Here is a 20211-nt window from a genome sequence, read left to right as displayed (position 1 = left end):
TCTTTCTGACAGCTCCTTCACATCGCATTTCTCCCTTTCACCTCACACCTTGAATCTCTCCACCAAAGCCCCACTCTCCACCTTATTGAATGCAACTTTCCTCTCCTCCATAAGATAGAGAGCAGCTCCAATACCTTCCTGATCGCCGTTGTGCCTTACTTTAGCAGCTCCTGATTGCCAGTGTCAGCAGTCTGATGGTCCTGCCTCTGTGCAGGGGCAGTCCTTTCTGAGCCAGCTTGTTCAGCCACTGCCACCTCACCTCCACAATTCTCAATGCCATTTCAGCTGAAAAGCCTACAAAAATTGCCACCTGCTTACAGCTAGGACCATTAAACAATTTAAAAATCTCTTTTCTTTGGATGTGCTTTCAAAAGATGTTTGGATATATCCCTGGCTAACTCTAGCCTCCAGAAGAATCTCTCTAACCCCAGTTCCTGCAGCTCTTCCTTACATCATTCTCCCTCACATAATTCAGGCTGCTTTGTTGCACCTTTTAGCTGCAACCCGCATGAAACAGGTGTTTTTCCTCTCCACGTGGGTGTCCTTCAACTACTCCATTTCAGTAAGCATAGACAATCTGGCGATTCATGGCTCGGCACGGGAAGGGAGCATGCTCCCACTGGCTCCTCCCAGTCTCCTCCTCCCCAGAGGTTAGGATGCACCTTCTCTTCAGCCAGCCCGGACACAGTGCATTCAATGCTAGGAGATGGACTTGGAGAAATCCCTCTTGAAATGCTGCAGAGTGGCACTGCTGGGGTGTGTCTGCACGTCCTCCCACCTTCCACAGTGCCGAGAAGAGCAACCTTGTGGAGGGAGAGCACATTTACCCCAGGACACTGGCACTGGCAGCTGTCAAATTGCCCAGCCAAATAATTGTGTCCCCAGTGCACACCTTGGACTCTGGTGTGCCCACTTTGTTGGAAGGCATCTGCAAGTTAAAACATCTCCCAGCTGGAGCAAAGGATTTTGGCATGGAGAAGAGTTTAGTTAGAAGAAACACATTAGTGCAGGGACTTTTAGTGAATTTATGCTTTTAGTGAACTTAAACTCCCACCGTGGAGCTTCAGGTTCGATCGCTGTGTCAACTACACAGCATAAAACACACAAGAACAAAACCTTGATGTATGTATAAGGCCCATGTAATAAATGCTGCTGGCCCTGAGGTAACAGAGTGAAATTAGAGGCAGAGCAGAACTTGTCCTTACGGGTTTTTTCTTCACTTGCTGCCCCTTTTCTCCCACTGCAGTTCTACCTGGTGAAGGTTTTGTGCCCAGATATTCTAAATGTTTTCCCTCCCCATGTTTTACATATATAACACATATGCCTTACATTAGTGAGAAGCTTAAAAATTTTTGTGTAGCTTATCTCACCCTCTCAACCAGGAATTTCATAAATAAATCACTGTCTTTCAAACCTTTTTTTGCAGATTGCATCTGTCTAAAGTGTGTGCGCTTCAATAAGTGTGCCTGACAGAGAAATTAAAAAGAAAAATCATCTCCCAAACAGAAACTGTAAGAGGCATGTTGAGCTAAACACTCGCTGCACATTATTACAAGGGGAATATGATTTGAGAAAGAGTGTTTAGAAAGTAAAGGTGACATTTTGTTTCTCTGAGCTCAGTGGGCCAGAACTTCACCTGGGGTAAACTGACACAGGTTCATTGAAATCAGTAGCTGATTTGCACTCACTGGGACCAGTTCTGCTGTATTTTAGCCATTGGTTATTGAAAGGCTACTTTTTTGCCTAAGGAACGAAATATTCCTTCTTAAAATGTCTTGCTGTTGGTATTTATTCAGTTTTCTGTGAGTAATTCAAAGAGGTTGTTCATTGAGACTGTTTTTCATTAGAAATGTGGGCGCTTAACTAAAAAAAGATTTTTAGAAGCAAAACATTAGCTTTTCCTGGGAAAAACATTGCCAAGTAAACAGATGTTTTGGAAAAAAAAAGGTATTATTTTTTATTGAGATTGAAAGAAGTTAAGCTGAAAGTGACCCCACATTTGATCTGGAAATGCTTTGCCAATGCCTGATGGGAAGTGTAGGAACTTTGAGGGTGTAAAACCTCTACTTTCCCTCTGTTTCCTCTCTTTTCAGGGTCTGCACCCTGACCAGGACAGGAGCCTGTGAAGATCCTTGAGAGAGCACAGTCTGCAAGGCCAGCCCAGGAGGCACTGCTGTGCCCCTGAGGTTTTGGCCAATTTCCCTTCAGCTGAAGAGTCACTGACTTGAGAAACCCCAGAAAATTTGCCACAGTGTCCACTGCCAGCCTCCGTGTAAGGAGCAGGCCTTATTTTACTTCAAAGTTGCCAGCTGTGGTTCATATAGCTAAGCAGTGATCGTGAGCCAAAGTGTATCTTTTGGAAAATAATAAACCTTTATGCCATACCTGTTTTCATTTGGAAGCACTGTGGATAATCTGAGTGATGTCTATTTGCTGTAACTCCATTTCGCACCAGGACTTTAAAATGGCAAATGCTAAATTTGCCCTCTCTTTAAGAATTTTTTTATTGCCAGAAGGTGTTAAAGTCCCTTCTGTTGAGAGAAGTAGAGATTATTTAATCCAAAGGCAGTTTTACTTAAAACCTGCAGGAAGGTTATTTTTCTATGTTTTCCCAGATTTTTGTTTGCATTATGCTCAGAAATACCAGTATAAATACTAAATAGAAAGCCTTCTCTTTGTTCTCCTGTTCGACAACATGGGGTGGCCCTGCCTGCTCCCTGCTGGACTCAGCATCCCTCTCTGCCTCTCACCTTGCTTCAGCTGTGTGTGAAAAACTCTGCTGCTGTGGCCTCGGGATCACCAGAAAAGCAGCATCGCTCAAAGAAGGAATGTTCATACTTAGAAGGAGCATTTATTTATTGCATATTAATTACCAGATCCCTAAACATATAAATATACCCCAATGCTAAAAGCAAATTTGAACTTTTAACTTTGATTTTAAGGCCGCCTTTTCTTCCCTTTTCTTTGCCGAATTGTGAAAAAATACCCCAACAAAAGTCTGCATAGTGATTGTGTGCTGTAAGTTGCTGTGCTCTTTTGCATAAAAGATTTTCCATATTACAGCAGGGGGCCTTCCCCGGTATGTGAGGAAGAAGAAGAAAATTCATTTCCTACACCCGCCTGTCATTTGCCCTTTTATGACTGAACTGTACAGCGTCAGACAACCACAAAAGTGACAACAGCTTTTGCAACTGAATACATCTGTTAATTGCAGTGTTTGGCTAAATTTAGGACTACAGCAGTTGATACTGCAGTGTCCAAGAGAGAAAATAAAAAAAAAAAAGAAGAAATGGTGTGTAATCCTATTTTACAGTCTGAGAGTTTAGTGATTACCGTACATGATCCATCACCTTAAATAGTGTTTCTATTTTGTTAATCTTCTAGACTTTAAGGAATCTTTTTTTTTTTATTTTAAGGCATTTTACTATTATTGCTCTTTTAATACAAACCAAGACAGTAAACACTTCAGAGAAGCAGATACACAGGAGATAAGTTTTTATGTTTATGAATTGTGAGGTGAAAGTAATTATCCTTTGCAGAGCCCCTGCAAAATATGTCCAGTCCTTGGAGTTCATGCATCATTGGGGCATGAGGGCTAAGGGATCTTCCCAAGAAGCAAATTTGTTGTAGCGATACCATAGGAGGCTTTGGAAAAGTCATGGAGGTTTGGCAAACAGAAGCCCCACGCTGCATTTATCCTTTATATAAGGAGGAGAATGATTATGTGCTGGACTGTCCTGTGCAAGCATTTTCCAGGTGCTTGAGTAAACCAAGAATTTTGTATTTATTCAAATGAACTGGACTGAGCAATAGATGAGTTTTAAGAACTAGGTGGGAACCATATGATCTAGATGATCCTTAAAGGTGCCTTCCAACCCAAACCACTCTATGATTCTGTGGCCTGTTCCAAACCTTTTGGTATCATTGGGAAGATTAGACCAAGACTCTTTATTGAAAGGGTACCAGCTAAAAGTAGGCTCTGATTTTGACTTTGGTGCAATTGTGTTGAATTTTGAATTCTTAAAAATGTGCGAATAGTAGGAGAAATAGAATTGTAGAATAGTTCAAGGAAACACGCTCAAGATTTTGATGTATTAATAAAATTATTTCAACCAATCGAGACACTTTAATCTATAGTAATGATTATGTGACTTGATTAAACATAATCCATACACCATATGGGGGACCCTGCTCTGCACCTTGCCCAAGCCAAAGCTCCTGTGAGGGGTTTTCATAAGCTGTGTAATGCTAAAGCTTTGAAAACTTCACCAGTCTGTAGTCTAACATGAATCGATATAACTAATAGTATTAGACTGATATTACAAACAAATAATTTTCTTCCAGAGCAGAAAAATCTTTCCATCAGACCATGAGAGGGTACTGAAGTGAGAAATGATTTTATATGAAGTTCTTTCCAATGCTTATCATTCTTATATGTAGCTATTTAGTGTTTTCCGAGAGTAGTTTGAAGTTCTTGTTATTGGTTTGATGTATTTCAATGTATTTTCATGACCTTTCAAAACACAAAAAATACAGAATTGTTAAAAATTCTAGATTTACTTTTTTGCTGTGTAAAGACGTTGCTATAATGAATATTTAACCCACATATCACCTTTCTTCCTTTCTTCCTCATCCACATCATATTCATAGCAGTCAGGAACACTGTCCCTTCCCATTCCTCCTGAATTGGAGAGAAACACCAGGATCTAAGAGGGGTGAAGTAAACAAGGAGAGGGGTGATGGAGGTGGTAGGCATCTGTCATGTTGGAGGAGGGTGCTTAAAAATATTTTTCAGGTTCCAGATGTAAGTTTCATGGCTATTAATTATCAGGAAACTTGGAGGACAGTGAAAACGTGTATTTGTGTAGGATGGGGGAAAAGAAAATGGTGGGTGGCTGAGTAATGGAGTTTTTCAGGCTTCTTTCAGTGGCACAAAGAAGGGACCAGGAGCAGCTTCAGGATATGGGACCTGATGGGATATTGAAACTTTTACCCCTCCTCTAGAACTTGCAGCTTTTAGCTCCCTATGAAAAGAAATGATAAAGTGGATGATGAAGAAGAAGGAAATATAGGTCCTGGGTGCATTTGTCAGGATAAAGTTATTAATGGGACTGTAGCAGGGTTGTAAACCCAAGCCTTTGACTTTAATAATGGTTGATGATAATATTATTAATATGGATGTTTCACACTCCATTTTTATTTCAGATTGTATATTTAAATATTTAAAATGGGCTTTAAAATATGGCTATTATTAGGACTTACCTCATGTTATGCTAGATTGTCATGTCCTCTGGATATAGTACATACACAGAGGAGCTGTGGCACATACTCCATCAAATATCCTCCCTGGAATTCAATATGCAAATTATGGGACACTAAGATTTGAACTATTATGTTTTTAATGTGGAGTATGTAAAAATTATTGTTTGGGCTGCTATGCAGCTTTAATGAAGGATGGACAATATTGGCTATTCCCATGTTACGATTTTGGTGTCTGGGATCTGGAAGGCTGAGGTGCCTCTGGTTTCTGATGGGGCTTGGTCATCCTCTGCATGCTCAGAGCTCTCCTACACGATGTACTGCAGCACAGGACAAGTCCCCATGGCCAAGTGCACAAGGGCTTTGCTGAACTGAAGTTTTAACCTTGCCAGAGGTGACGTGCAATGCAGAGTGGATTGATTTGCTCCCTTGGCTGTGGTTGAGTGCAAGCATTTGTATAAAGGAGCCATAGGCAAGGAGGGAGTGTGCAGTCCCAGCAGATGCAGAGAGCCTGTGGGGCTTCAGCAGCTGGAGAATGGGATGTGGAGCTGAGGGAAGAGGTGCAGTGGGGCCCAGGGGATCCCAGCTCACCCTTGCAGTAGTCATGTTATGCATAGTTTTGCACTCCTTGTGCTCCTGGGCTTGGGAAGTTGTTGGGAGCCTTACAGTTGGTTTGAATTTGTGGGGTGAGAGAACCCAGCTTCTACAAGCTGGCTGAAATGGGCCTTAATGTAGCTTGTCAACATCAAAGGGGTGACCAGCTGCTCTGACAAGCTAAACTCAAACTCAGCATCTCTGCACTAGAGTCTCTTCTGCTTGTCTTGCAGCCAGCCTGAGCCAGGCAGATGGAGGGCACGTGTCTTGCCAGAGGTCAGACAGTAAGTCAATAGCTTTACCAAGCTGAGATACCAGGACCTTTCATTTTCTCAAAACCATATGCTCCTCTCTTTTACATCTTCTGGGAGTGGCAGATGGGTAGAAGCCACCTCCTTTCAGAGCAAAGGTGGCCGGCGATAGCGAAAATGCCACTGCAGCCTCCCAGAGGGGGCTGTGTTTTCTGTGCCACTTACACAATAGAGAGAGGCTTGGGGAGGATGGGAGCAATTTTAACATTAGTTTAGCTTTTCTTCTAACCTTGCTAGTGCTGCCCAGCCTAGCAGAATGCCACCTCTTGATTTTTACACAGTGAGGTTTTCTGAAGGGTTGGTTGAAATACACGGCTCAGTAAAACTAGTGGACACCAGCCACTCCTCTGGAAATCCTGATGGGTATTCATGGAGTAATCACAAGATTTTATACTTTCAGACCAACAATGTCTGGATAGACACAGTCTCTGCCCTTCTCTGGCTGACACTTAACCCCCTTCCTGCAGCCACAGGATGCAGCAGCACTGGAAGATGGTTTCCCAGAAGTTCTGCCTGACTGGGAACAGGAGTCTTCTCTTTGAATGAAAACTTTGTTTTTTTTACTGGGCTCAGCTTCTCCACCCTTCAGGACCTGGGGGCTGCCCTCTCCCTCTCTCTTCCCCAAATGTTTGCTCTATTGCTACCACCCTCTGCCCTCTGCAGCCTCTACAGGGCTGCCACCACCCCTAGGCTTGCAAAGCCACTAGAGCCCTGGGGGCTGGCAGAGCTGCTGCAGTGACTGTCCCGAACACAGTGTTTTAGAGACACCCAAGGTAGCTGAAGTGGGGCAGGAACTGGCACAAATCATTTGCAGAGGGACCAGCAAGGGGGGCTTTGTGGTGTGGCATAGCAGGGTGTCACACCTCTGAAGAAGCAGGAACCCTCTTGCCTCCTGAAAACCAACAGCAGCTTTCCCCGGGAGGTTCATATTTTACAGGAGGCATGTAAAGTTGCTGTCCTGATTATACAGCTGCTAGCCTAGTTCTGGGAAATGAGTGCATGAAAATGTGTGCAGGAAATGAGCCTTCTAATAAGGCTCAAAGACTTTGAACTTCCCCTATTGTCACTGTAGGTCTTCCCCTACTTGCTTAGCAGAGGGAGAACTATTCAGCTACAATCAAATAATGCAAATGACCTGAAGGAAATTCATCCTAGAGACACTTGCTGGATAAACTGCTAATATGGTTTCCTCTCTTTCACTATTCAACCAGAATCTAGGATGACCTTTCCAATGAAACATAAAACCTACAATGTGCACCCTTACTAATGTATTCTAATGCAATTAGTTCATACAAAAGGCTTGTTAAATTTGCAGTATCTGCTTTCACCTTTACAATAATTGCTAGTGATCCCAAACCATAAGTGTGTGTCATTCTACAAGGCTCCTGAACTGTAAATAAAATGGAAAGTTTATTTGATAACTTTCCTGCCTGTCTCCTAAATGGTGCTTCTTTTCTTACAGAGGTGTATGCATGAAGCCTACCAGAGGCTTGAATCTGGCTCAAGAGAGAGGGTCAAAAGAAAAGGTGTATGCTGTAGTGAGGCATTAGAGCAGGAGAGATACTGTCAGTAATTGTGCTTTTTGAGGGGCAAGAAAGGAAATGCTAAGGTTAATGAGAAATAAGGAGGCTTAGAATGATGCTGGGTGGTGACTCCATTCTGCTGGGGAATTAAAGGAGGGCACTCCTCCCTCAGTTGTGTTTCTCCAATTGCAATTCCTTCTAAATAGTTTTGTCACACAGAAAAACCCGTGAATAATTACCTCCTTATAGCTCTTGAATTGTGCAGGAAAGCTGCCATCACGAATGAATGTCCACTGTTCCATTAAGCTGCTGTGTGACTGATTTCTAAGGACTTCTGGAGACACTCAGGTGGGTGAGATGGTGCCATTAGCAAGCCTGGTCCATTATCCAAAGCCAAATCATCAAGCTCACCAGGCTGAAGCCAGCATCACTGACTGAGACAAGCCTGGCTGGCTTCTCCCTGGTCGTGGAAAATCCACCCAGAGTGGGATGACAGTACTGCAAAGTACCCTGAGCATCTGGGTGCTTCAGAAGGGTTTGAGACAATAATTTTGGCCCATAAAATGAATGAAAGCAATGTTAGTTCAGTAATTCTATCACAATTTCTCTTGTTAGTGAATGCTGCCTGAAGTGTCAGAGCCAGAAACAGGTATGATCTTGCGCTTTTGCTCTAAATTGTTACTGTTACATGAATTGCTGCTGTTATTTTGGTAAACCTTTCTTAGCCTGAATCGTTTTTTCTTCTCAAAATAACTTTGCTACAAACACAGTCACTGTGATGCACTGAAACATGTTGCATTTCCATTCCCCCACTCCAGGCATGTAAAGTCGAAGGAAGGGAGCTTTTCCAAGGGTTTGCAATGAGGTCAGGGAGAAAGAGTTCTTTTTTCAATCTAACAGTTCTCTGTGTTCGACTACAATGGAACAAGGGTCTCCCCCTGCCCTCCGGTGAGATTGATCTAGAGCTGCTTGTGGAATTCTTCAGTACTTTTTGGAGGTAGGAATTCTGAGAGGAGGTACCTAGCTCCAGGAGGGGACTCCCACAAAGGACATAAGGCCATACAAAGATGGTTCTCTGTGGCTGATTCTCTTCCCCTGCCTAGAATACTTCTTAAGGAGGAATTTGGAGTGTTTGCCCATTTGCCCAGGATTTCCAGCCACCTGGCAGCCCTACCCCTGCTATGGCTGCAAGCAGGCTGTGAGCACATACCTGTGAACATAAGCATCCTCTGTGGCACAAGCTCAGGGAGTACAAACCAGACTGAATGATGGCCCTATAGAGTCCAAGTCCTGCCATGTGCACTGGAGACAGGCTCAGATGCTTCTTGCTCAGTTGTTTTTTTCTTCAGATACTGAAACTACCTTGTGCATGCCGTGCGCTCTGCAGCCAAAGATCCATGCCTCCCACGCTGCAGGATGCCCAGGAATTTTGATGATGCAGGGCTTGAAATTGCTGCTAGTGTAGCCGGAAAAGGATTCACCTACAGTGAGTCACAGTCTCAAGTGAACTCTGAGGATGAGCGAGGAGCTGGGCTGAAATACTGCTAGAGCCGGGCAAGTGGTTTTGTTAGTCCTACCTAGACTTGTCCTGCTGCAGCTATAGGAGCTGAGGAGCAGTTTTGTTGAGACAAGAACTGACTCAGTGTGCACCTTGTGTAAACCTTGCCCCTTTCCTTTGTGTTCCAGTAGGTTTGGCTGAAGAATTGGCAGATTACAGCTGATATCGAGGTATATGTTGTCTTTTTATCCCATTTGTTTGTATAGGTTCTCAGTTACAGAGAAAGAAATGAATGCTGTAAGCACACAAAGAAGAGTTTATCCTTCTTTGTTATGAGCTTTTTACTATTCACATTCTCATGTGTCCTGTGTTTTTTGATGCAAAGCCTTCTTACTGTCTAAACAGGGAAGTGCTGGGATTTATTTGTTTTTTAACATTAATATTTAATTGTGGGCGGTTCCTAATTATCTACTGCTAATTTAAAATAGGAAGATGAAGTCCTTGATTTGACAAACTGCCTTCTGAAGCCAAGAGAAATGTTGCTGTGCAATAATTGTCACCTGCACATGCTAAGAAATAGGTTTTATTTGCATTTTCCTTCAGTGTAGTGTCTGCAATGGCTGACTTGAAAATCCCTCCTCAAATATATTGTCAAACAACAGTAGCACAGAAGTATTTGACCTGGTTTTCTTTGGTTGTTGTTATAAAAAGAGAGAGAGGAGCAGGTTTTCAGCAGGTATAAATGGGTGAAATCAGTGCAGGAATACAGCTGGGGATCTGGTCCTTTGCTGTTTGGTGAGGAAGAAACTAACACTTTACGTTTTACTCCTGAGGCAGGTCAAGCACTGCCTGTTACTACAACCTGCATTGCTTTGGCAAGTTGTGCTGTTCGTTCAGGCACTGCTTTCCCAAACCTGTGTGTGTGCCCGTGCAGGTGGTGGGAACTACCGGCATGCCATGGCCAGCTCCGTGCCTGAATTTCCTTGCTTGGCACTTCGATCAGCTCGTCCTAAACTAGAGCTGAGGCGTGAGGTGGCAACACGGGGATCTGAGCGCAAAGAAAAGTCAGAGCTTGCAGGACCACGTTGGTTTCAAAAGCATCCTTATTCTTGATCTGCAGGAAAGAATTCCTCGTGCTGTTTTCTGTGCAGAACAGATGGGATCGGGATCGCTGTGTGCCAGGTGACAAGGGAACCCGCCAGCTCGCGGAAGGTGTGTGATCAGAGAGGACCCTAGGGTGAGGGGATTCCCAAGGGGGCTGAGAAGGGAGCGTGTACTGCTGAAACAGCACACGTTGCTGGCTTCCACTGCTGGGAAGTCAGGGCTGGCATCACTGCAGACACTCCCCACCAGTGGATGTTGCTGCAGGCACACCAGAATTTCTTAATGTAGTGAAGAAGAAAGGCAAAAGAGGACAGCAGGGAAGAGAAATCAGGGGAAAAATGTATAAAAAATTCACTACATAAATTAGCTGTGCTTCTTGCAGCAAAACTAACAGTTTCTTTTGAATGTGAATTCTGTTGCTTCTCTTAACTAAATGCCTAAAGGAATTGTATCACATAATATACAAGGGTAATTATTAAAAATGCATAAATAGTCTTGTAGGTACAAAAAGTTGCAACTTGTCTCCTGCAAAACATTAAAAGGTTTGCATATGTCAATGAATTACAGGCTGTTTGCTTTTAATCGCTGCTATTTTGGGAGTTCCTGTAAGGATGTTTTTAGAAGAAACACATTTGGTAATTGGAGGAGGCTGCCCCATTGTAATGGGCAGTTGAAACCCAAAGGAGGCCTAGTGGGGATTATTCAGGGTGTCTAACGGTTCTGGCTCTGGCTTTGGGTGTTAAGTATCGGCTAACATGTTTATGCCTGGCCTTCAGATGTCCAAACACAAAGGCTCTTTTCTTCTGCTCCTGGCAAGAATCCAGGCCAATCTTAGAATATTTGCCCATCCTCCTCTTCTGTATCCGACCCATCATTGAGGACAGTGTTTCTTTTGGAGTTTCATCTGAAAAACACTACAGCAAAGGAATGTTCACTGACCCAGAAGCCCAGTGACAAGAAGAGGGAATTATATGTGTATGAATGTCTGCCTTTCGGAAAAAAAAGCACACGGAAAGAGAACTACAACAAATCCAAAGTTTCTTTCCAAATTGAGCCACCTGGATTTTTTCTTTTTAAAAGTCAGTTCTGGTGGGATATGCTTGTTTTTTTTTTTTTTTTAAACAAAATGTTATGTTAAGACAGCCTGCTTAGCATTACAGATCTGAGATGGAAGAAATGAAAAATGTACATTTGTGTTCAAGAGCACAGACATCAGTTCAGATTGATACTTGGAGATTATCTTGAGCTAGAATAATGTTTTTATGACTAAGGTCAAAGGGATTACCTACGTGAATAAGACCTAGCTGGATCAGGCTCTGCTGCTTACAGCCAGCCAGGAATGGATAAAGTGATATGAAAACAAACCTTTTTGGATGTTTCTTCAAACTTATACATGTTTTTATCTCTGTGTTTGAAGCTATTAAAAGCGTTTGCTGCAGTCCTTAATTTTGGTCAGTATTTTCTTTTAATTCAATATTTTTGACCCCAGTCCTGTAGTTCCAGGCTATAGAAAAAGATGAGTGCTTCTTGCAAGCAGCTAGAAGCCAGTTTCTAAGGATTTGTGTTGTTTGTAAGAGAAAGGATCACCAGCATGAACACTGCGATATCAGTCCCTGGGTTTGTTGTGTGAGTGTTCCAACATTTATATTAGCAAAGATCAGGCAGAGAAAACCTGCATTCAGCTAAGTCCTCACGTTTTCCAGTTATGCAGCTATGCACAGTATCTGCAGCATATCTTCTTGGTTTAAAGTCCGAAGTGCTACAATGAATGGCGATGATAGGATACAATAAATGCATTTTACTGGCTAACAAGATGGGAAAGAAAATGAAAAGCATTCTTAAGTCTTAGTCATTGGCTTCTGTATTCAGGCTTTGTTTCAATACGCACAATTCATCAGCTGCTTACAAGAAGTGTTTAGTTTTTGAGAGTATTTGCATGCTGTGTACATGTCCTTCTAATGCAGTTAATGAGTTTGTTTTTATTACAGAAGAACCCTGAATCTTTTGATGTTCGTACAGCTCTGTCTCTGCTGAAAGAGCCTCTCCTTTCCTTAATCCAGATTATCAGTCAATGCATGAATTTCAGATTTTTAGCTAGGAAGAGCAATGGAAGAGAAGTTACCTGACAGAAAAAAAGCTGGAAGGCAGGTTGCTCTAATTACAGAGGTAGTGTTTCCAGCCCTGTTGTGTCTCCCATTAAACACTGATTAGGATGGAAAGACTGAAGGGACAGCCATCATTAATGCTCTTACAAAAGTTGCTCCTTCCCTCTCTGCTGCTGAAGCAAAGGCAAAAACTCCAACTGATTTCAAGAGGAGCAGGATTGGGCCCTTAGGCTGTACATAAATGTCTGTGTTGGAAAAGAGAATGTACAATGTTGGGTGCTTCTTCTAATATAAGATTAGATCAAATCCTTTCACTGCCCTGAAGCACTTAATGCTGGGCTACCTGTGGCAGATAGCAAGTGAATGCCTGTCAGCATGGATCATCCTCTCAGCGTTCTCTAAAAATGTACAATTCTCGTTTTGCAGCATTTGAGATCTTTTAAAAAGTAGAGTCTAGGGGGAATAGAATGTAACATCAAGACAAGTAGCTTCAATTTTTACCTGATCACTGGCATCATCAAAGAGTTTTGCATATGGAGATGCCTGACAACCAATCAATGGGCAGTCAGAAAACCAGTTAGTTGATAGTCTTTCTGTTGAGGTGTAAGAAAATTACATGTAGTTAATGTGAGTGAATGGTTCACCAAGCAAATAAATGGGTGTTTTCAGCAAAAGCAAAAGTATGCTGATCAGATGAAAGGAATTTCCCTTGTCCCATCTCTAACCTGCCTGGGAAGGAAACTTCTCCTTGTCTCACTAGCACTGAATGGCCACAGCTCTATAACATGTCCCCTTGCCATCAGTCTTCAGGCTGGGTGACAGACTCTGTACACCTGAGCTCCTGGGCAGGGGCAAGGACCCATGGCCATCCCAACTTCAGTGATGGCACAGCCATAGTAGGAAAGTGGGAAATATGGTGATTCCATCTGACTTTGGACAGTTGACAGGAGCTTCCCCTGGTGCACTTCTGTGTTTGAGAAAAGTGCTTTGCCTTTTGTTTTATACCCCATCTTCCCCCTCCTTGCCACACTGTAGGGACCTGAGACTCTCCAGAAAGCAGGCATGCCTTCATATCAAACCCCAGGCCAAAGCTGGTAGAGTGCAATGGGCTGGGATACGTGGCACAGGGTAGCTCAAGGGAGCTGCACTTTATTCTCCCCAAACCCAGGGTGCTTTCAGCTATCTTCCCTTCATATCCCAGGCTGTCCCCAGGCACTGGGTGGGGAGTATGCTGCTACTCGCAGAGCTGGACATTTTGTGCTTTGCCCCTGCCTAATTTGCAGGTACAGGCACTTCACAGAATGATGCTCAGATGCCCTCACCAACCCTTCGCTCTCTGAAAGAGGAGAAATCTGTGCAAGTCTGATGGCTCCCGGGCTGAGGTTACAAAGGTGAACTCTGAAGACCCCTGCCCTGCATTTCATATCGGAGTAGGACACAGCTGAAATGAGACTAAGTGTTTCCACCCCACACTATCATGACTAGAATTTTGAGCCATTAATTTTTTTTGGAATTAAAAGCTCCTTTTTACATAAGTAATATACAATAAGTCGGTGAATACCAATTAAAAGCATATTTCACAAAATTAGACTTTCAGTTGCCTGTTCTATTGAATATCTGTAGGTAATAAGCTTTCCTCATTTCCCTGAGCATGTAATTTTTCCCTTGAATTCTTGAGTCACTGCTTTGATCACTTCTTGATTGCTTAAAGGCTGTGAGTCAGTAATATTTCCCAGTTTCGTTGTCACATCAAAGATCTTTGAGGGGCTTTCTCCATTAGAAGGCAGCCAAGGTTCCTGGTTGACATAGTTCATCACCATGCCACAGCTATGCTGCACAAATGAAAATAGGGAATAATGCAACACTTTTAGCCATTCGTGTAATCACTTGAATAATATGTATCACCTCCTTAAATGGGCCAGCTGCTACACAGCAATTTTTTTTGCTTGAATTTTTACACTTGAAAGTCTGGAAGACAAACACTAAACAGGAAAGGTGATTTTTATCCAGACAAGCTGATGAGTGGAAGCAAAGGCAGTTGCTTTCCTCTGTTTAGAGACTTTTGCTGTTGCTTTATTCAGGCATTTATGGCATGAACAATTCTGAAATAGAAAAGCCTCACATTTTTATGGAAACATTATTTAATGTGATAATATGCAAAATGAAGAATTTGCACAGGATTCCAACTTTCGGTTTGGTACAGGAATTTGCATCCCACAGTGGCAGTTTTGATCAGCTGAAGTCATTGTCATGGCTCCCCACAGCATGCCAGATCCTGACATCCTTGCTCTGCTTTGTCTTGGTTCCTCTTGGGCAAAACTCGACAGATTTCCAAAGAAGCTGGGTCTGAGAAAAATGAGGGCCAAATTACCATCGAGACTCGTCAGAATTTTCCTTGGCTTGCAGGAAGGGGAAAGTCTATTTCCCCACCAGCTACTCTGCCCTGTGAAGGCTGTGACACGAAAGCCTCTGGCCTTTCATCTTTGGATGTGAAACCCTGCATCTTGCCCAGCCCCACCTGAGCTGCCTGAATATTCTTTTTCCTCCCTTGGTGGGAGAGTCAGGGTGTGCACAAGCACCCTGTTGGTATGTGTTGGGGTCCCATCTCCCACAGAAGGAGAAATGTGTGGGGGAAGACACTTGCTTTGGGATGACTTGAAAGAAAAAGCTCTCTCTGAAGAAGGTAGTGAAACTTGTGGAAATTTAACTTCTTCAGGAGCTGCAAGTATTTCCAGTGTGAACTTCTCTGCCGTCATCCCTGAAGCAAATAAATTACAATGGGAAGGCATTTAAAGGGACACTGTCACCTTACAGCTCCTATGTTGAAAACAAACAAATGCCTTTACCCGTGTTACAAATCCCACCTTAACATTATTAAAAGTGAAAGAATTTTTAAAAATCCAATTTACTTGTCACTCTTTCTGCTTTGTTTACTGGTTGTGTTTTCTCACCGTGGACAATAGAAATCAATGAAGTCAGGTTTGCCTGTGTTTGAGTCACTTTCACTTTTAGGTTTTCAGGCTTAGGGCGGAAAGTTCAGGAGAATGGTTATTTCATCAAATACTACTGTTTTCATTTGCAATTAAAAAAATCAATGGCAACTTTTCTATTCAGACATATGTTTGTAAAAGTCTGCTTCTGTGAGATTTAAACTTTGGACCAACCTTGGCAGTGTTCTTTGAAAGATGTAGCTAAGTAAAACATTGTGGCAATAAAAGAATTCTTTCCATTATCATGGCAGATTGGAGACTAGTTATGCAGCAGGACCCCATTTTATAGGTATTGCAAAAGTAAGGGATAAAATATGGTCACAGCCTCTGAAACAAGGGGTAGATACATCCCTAACAATAAAAAAGATAATGAGATACTAATATTCAGCAGTATGAGCCATGATTTCAGCAGCCCAAGAAACCACGGTTGCTGCAGATAACATGGCAAAGGTTTCTCTGGAAAGAAATGTGAAAGCAGATAAAGGAGTAACTTTGCAGATATTTACATGAGATTCTCATAAGCACAAGGGGCAGCTTTTGATCAAAGGATATAAATCTGGGTGAATCTAAATGTGGGGTTTTCTTCCTACTCTGGAGTTCCCTGTTCTGTGCTACTGCAGGAGGGCTCAATTTGAGTCCTCATAATGGTATGCAAAACTTGCAAAATGTATCCCAGCTGGGGCGTGCTCTCTAGCTAAGGCTTCCTTCTTGCTCCAGCAGGACTTCCATTTCAGGGAGCTGCTGGAAGAATGAAACACAGAATAGCAAGTGCTGTTTGCATTCGGAGAAGTAGCCCTAGCCTTCTGCTGCCACCCATGTCAGAATGGATTTAAGGACTGGGCCTAAGGCTTCTAGTTTTTATTTATTCCAGGCTAGTGTGTTCCTATGCAATACTGTCAGAAAAACCTAAATTTCAGTAAGTGTACATAATTTGAATAATTAAGAGTTGGTTTATTTATTTAAAAATGCAGAATCAACACAAGGAATTCTCAATCTAAAGTGTTTTTTCATTCATAATATTTTAGTGGAAGTGACATTGATTCCAATGAATAGGTTTTGTGGTTTCATATTGACTGGGATGTACCCTGGGTGTGGCAGAGTGCCCCTGGGGACCTGAAAGACTCACCCTTCTTCCTCGCTGAAGTGAGAAGTGGTTGGACACAGAAGTCTCTACCCAGCATGACAAGGCACTGCTGGTCGGCTGGCCAGTAACTCACATGTATGGGCTGCTCTTCTGTGCTGTGTTTGGCATACACTGCATAATCATGCAAAAGGCAAAATAGCAGAGGTAGTTGTTAAGGGACAGGTTCTTCTTTCACTTAGAGAAGTAATGAAGATCCTAAATCGAGGCTGAAAACAATAGAAAATGGTAGCTCTAAGTTTCAAATACAAAGCATTGGGAGATGCCTGTGCCAGAGTCCTTTAATGTTCTCCTTCCAGACTGAGTGTTAAAGGTCTCACCTAAAAGGAGCTGCTTTTTGTTTAAAAATGCTGAGAGTACAGATTTCATCGAGTGAACACCACTTCATCAAGCAGCTGTCTGCATGCCTTTCAGTCCCTGCTCCTCCTGACAAGCTCATGTTCTTACAGGCGGCATCTAATTGCTATAAATACCTGCAATGTATCATTCACTACTCCTCCTTAACATAAAACTTTGGCTTTAGAGGAAAATTTGATCTGTTATTCCTGATGTTTCTTAGCCTCTTGCTGTTGCTAGATGATACCAGGCAGGGTGGCAGGAGGAGGAGATCAGGTTGCTCCCAGGTAAACTGGCAAACGGTTCTGCAGACCCAGCAGGGGCCACCAGGTCCCCTCTAAGGCTATAGGTATCATGGGCAGGGAATTCCCAGACAGTGAACCCTCTTGTACTGGCAGACTGGGAGTTGTTTTTAAAGGGGGGAGAAATGGGGGATAAGAAAAGAAGACCTTGTAGAAAATTCCAGTCTCTATTCATAAGGCTTGTGCTAAAAATGACCTCATGTGTTTCATAGTGCAGCAAACAGAGTTGAAGAATGCGGTCTTGTGGCCAAGAGGAGGGTGTTTCAGTGACCACTTAGGAATATTTGAATCACACAGTGGCTTATTTTTCTGTTCTTTCTTATTCCTGACAGCACTGTGTTTAGAGAGGCTCTTTGAGTGGGATGAAGACACTGAGGTTTTAGTATGGATAATTCAGCTGCACTCTTCCAGTTGTACACAGTTTTGCAGAAGGAGGGACCAGATTTTTTGCCTTCTAAGACATCTCATAATCTATCTGTGTTTGTCTGCCACAGATTCAATCCTTTGAGCTATGATCCTAAAAGCCCTCAGGGGCCAAACTTCTTGGGGAATGAAGCACTTAACACAGAGTCTTCTGCAATCAATACTAGAAATGCTTTAAAAATACTTTTATTTCCTTAAAAGAGAAAAGAACCACTAGAGATGAAACCTACTCAGCCCTTACTTTACTGCTATTACAAGCAGTTTCTGCAAAGCTTAGAGTGACCAGTGACATTTCTCTTTGGGTGACGTTCAGAAACTTCACTGTTCTTTCATTTTCACCACACAGCACCAGTTACTTTGTCTTTCCAAAGCAAATGAGCATGTGAGCACCAACTGGATCTCCTGGTTTCTCAGCCCAGCTCCCATCCTAAACTCTCCAAGGAAAGAAAGCTCCTTGATTCTTATAGCCAGTTTCAAGCTCTGGGGCATGGGATGACCACTTGTTCATCTTATAAATCCAGAGATCCCAAACCTGTGTCAGCAGCAGTATGCTTAGGACATAACAAATGCAGCTTTTGACCATGACATGTCATTAGCTGCTCAGTGCTTAGGAATGTTTCCAACTGCAGTATTTTTGACTTTCCTTACTTGCAGCTTTGCAGAGGTCTGCACTGGGATGGAGGCTAGCGGGAATTGCAAACTCCATCTCCTGTAACGAAACCTCTCACAACTGCCTGCTCCTGGCTCTTTGTCTGCTTTTTGGAGAGGCCCTACTCTCCTGTGTAGACACAAGAGATTTCAGCTGAAACACAGGTCTCCCCTTTGCTGTCTGCCCCCGCTTCCCGAGACTTAAGAGGAAATCGAATGCTGCAATATAAGCGCGCAGGTTACACTTGTATTTAGTTCAATGGCCTCTTCTTTCTAACAGTTTACTTTGTCTCTTCTAATTCAAGCATGTCAGTAGCAAGTATCATATCTGTGACATCGATAATAAAAATCCCATTGTAAATGCCGGGGTGTCATTTTCCATTCTGCCTAAACAATCCCGAGCTTTGTACTTTCTGGAGTGGCCTCTGTCTTTCACAGGTGACATTTGCAAATGGGGATCCGCATGTGTGAGGCACGCAGCTAAGCGTCTCATTTCCATATGGACAGGCTGGCATAAGCGCACTTTGTGTCAACCAAGAGGCCAGTCTGCAGCAGGTGGAAATTTGACTATACTGGATTTACCATGAGGGAACAGGGCCTTCTCCCTCCACAGGAGTGTCAGCCTGCTGGAGGCAGTGGAGGAACACTGTGCAGTACCCGGCAGTTTCACATGCAACTCCATGCTGTTCGTTTAGAGGCGAAAATCAGGAAATTTCAGGAAAACCTGAAATCCACAGGCTTGTGTGCTTTGACTCTGAAATGCTTTCATTGACATGCTTTGGCCCAAGTGTGCCTAGGGAAGTTGACACCTGACTTTGTGGAAAGCAGCCAGTGGTGGCACTTCCAGAGCTCCAGAGCAGCTGGACCACTCTGCAGGGTCTCAGAGATGTGGAAGATGAAGATCCCAGCTGGACAGGGCTCATTTGGAAAGATCCAACACCTTTTCTACATCACCACCACTGCTTCATCTGTGTCTCTGTCAGAGTTGCAGTGGCAATTGGGAAGTAACTGTGCTCCCTTCTCAGAAGAAAAGAAGTGAATAATTTTCAGAAAATGTGACACTTGGGAAGGTTTAGTTTACGGAGTAGGGGGTCAAAATTGTGTGGTTTTTTTGTGATCCTACCCTTCTTAGAATTACATCATCATTTATATACTCTCCTGAATCGCACCAATTACTCGAAATACATACCGACATATACCAAAGTAGCTAAAAAGGAACAATTACGATACTATTTGGCATGGTTACAGCATCTGTGAAAAAGACATCTTTTATGTGTAACACAATTTGTCCAGAATTAATGAAAATATCCAGGGCTGTTTTTATGAAGTAATTTGTCACATTAAACTAAAAAAACCTAAGGTTATGTTGGACATGAAAAGAAACTCCCTGAAGGTCAAAGCAATTAAACATTGAAACAACCCATCAACCCAGGGGTCACCGAGGCCTCATCTAATGAGAACGTTCAAACGAGAGGAAATCCTGCAATCGTCTCTACTCATTTCTTCACCAGGTTAAATACCCATTTGAAGTCCTGGCACAGCACAGCCAATGGAAAATATTCCCGTGGGCTTGATTGGGGCCGTGTTTTTTTTTCCTTGGATTTTAATAAAACCATTGTATTTCAGCCAGATCTGGAATAGTTTGCATCTTCTATGAATTCCCATAACGAAAAGACCTGCAAGGAACTTAGTAGAAGCAACTTCAATAGTTTTTTTTTCCTTCTTCTGTATAAATATTAACAGCTAATATTTGGATGTTGCAAATGGATTCAGATTTAGTTGTTTCTGAGGGAATGTGTGTGTGTGTGTGTATTCACAATCAAAAAAAGAACTGCTGCAGGAAGCTTCCTTAGAAGAGAACAGTCCAACAGGAGAAGAGTGTTTATACAGATCTGGCAAGATTATAGTGTGATTTTAGCATTCAGTCAAATCTTTACATAGTTTGGAAATTTTGATAATAAAAAGGACTCATCACTA

The sequence above is a fragment of the Corvus moneduloides genome, chromosome 3, assembly GCF_009650955.1.
Source record: "Corvus moneduloides isolate bCorMon1 chromosome 3, bCorMon1.pri, whole genome shotgun sequence".
Classification (NCBI taxonomy): Eukaryota; Metazoa; Chordata; class Aves; order Passeriformes; family Corvidae; genus Corvus; species Corvus moneduloides.
The sequence above is the reverse complement of the archived record's forward strand: the minus strand, read 5'-3'. Positions refer to the sequence as shown.